General features: G+C 37.4%; 1 long non-coding RNA gene across 2 annotated transcripts; it reads left to right on the top strand.

Moving 5' to 3' along the window:
* Window positions 1-10: 10 nt before the first annotated feature.
* LOC122066400 lies at window positions 11-848 on the top strand. 2 transcript variants are annotated; one of them, XR_006136350.1, is made up of 2 exons: window positions 11-366; window positions 474-848. It is a non-coding gene; the product is annotated as an uncharacterized LOC122066400 (long non-coding RNA). The 2 variants fall into 2 exon arrangements; XR_006136349.1 differs by having other exon boundaries at window positions 11-390.
* Window positions 849-1,545: the final 697 nt, after the last annotated feature.

Genomic DNA, 1,545 nt, shown 5'->3' with positions numbered 1-1,545 from the left:
TAGATCAGGGAATTTATGTCCTTCTTCCATAAAGGAGCCGAATGACATCAAAGTTTCTTGTTTGGTTTCGAATTAGAGATGTTCAAAATGATGAACTCAAAGCCAATCAAGAATTCAGAAGGAATCAAATTCTTGTTATACATTAGTTCCGATCCTCAACCCTCTTAAATTATTAGAATGATTAATCATGCAGGCACATGATATAAAATGTGGGGAAAAAAAAAAGATTCTTATGGAAATAAGTATATGTAACATTAATCTAATGTGGAAATTACTTTAATTTTTTTCTTTTTCTTTTTTGGTAGGAGAAATTACATTAAATTGCATCTAATCCAATGCTATGCTTCTTCCTCAACTTTTTTCATGGTGGGCAACTAATCTTCAATATTAGTAAGCTCTTCTGATGTTCTGTATTCTCTTCTAGACCCACTTGATTTAATGGGAAAGTAATACTGGTGGCACATATCTCACAGGGAGAGGAAACAATAGCACGTGACCCGGGATGGAAAGTTTCTCCATCTAAGATGGCCCACTTGAAAACAAAAATAAAAAGGTCCAAAGATCAGAAAGAGTTGCTGAACATTATTTATAGGAAAAAGATTCTTTGAACGGACCGCAGAGGGTGCACTAGTAAAAGAGCCTATCTCTCTCCTTGCACGAAATGATATTTTTCCTCCTTACTTTTGGAACTTTTTCATTGTTCTTCATTAGTGTGCTTTTTATGCTGCTTGTTTAGAGAACCTTCTCTCAACTTATTTTACCCGGAGGCTTAAGAGGGTGCTTTATGTCCTTTTCTGTTTTTGAAAATTTTCTTAATCCAATGATTAATTCAAAGAGAATGAGTATCATCAAAAGCTCACATTTATAATTTGCTGACAGAACTTTATTTTAGGGTTTACGATTTTGTGTATTCTATTGATGAAAAATAGTTTAAATATACAAGAGTTACCATTCACATGTGATATGGATTTTGGTATACAAGGTAATAGAGAGGATTGGAATCCTCGTGTACAAGGGAAGAAAGATCTGATAGAATATTCGATTGAAATCCTACATGGATTGATACACCCCCTCAATGTGACAATTCGATTGGTCGAATTTTTAGCTTGTTGCGAAGGAATTGAAACCTTTTGGAGGGTAGACCTTTGGTGAAGATATCGGCGATCTGATCAACCATCGAGATGAACTGAACTTGGAGATCCTTCCTAGCAACTTTGTCATGAACAAAGTGGAAATCAATTTCCACATGTTTAGTGTGGGCATGAAATACTGGGTTCGCCGAGAGATAGGTGGCACTAATATTGTCACACCAGAGGATAGGAGAGCATTGTAAGGAGACACCAAGTTCACGAAAAAGGGATTGTAGCCAGGTGAGTTCAGCCGCAGTGTCAGCTAAGGCCTTGCACTCAGCCTCTGTGGAAGAGCGAGCCATGGTGTGCTGCTTGTGTGAGCACAGGACAGAAGATTGGTTCTGTCACACCTCATTCCATACAGAACCGGACCGGTGACCAAGTTAATTCTTGTTAACTTAAAATCTGTCAGGAT

This window comes from Macadamia integrifolia, unplaced genomic scaffold (assembly GCF_013358625.1).
Source record: "Macadamia integrifolia cultivar HAES 741 unplaced genomic scaffold, SCU_Mint_v3 scaffold2374, whole genome shotgun sequence".
Classification (NCBI taxonomy): Eukaryota; Viridiplantae; Streptophyta; class Magnoliopsida; order Proteales; family Proteaceae; genus Macadamia; species Macadamia integrifolia.
Note: the sequence above shows the minus strand (reverse complement) of the source record. Positions and strands in the feature narration are given on the sequence as shown.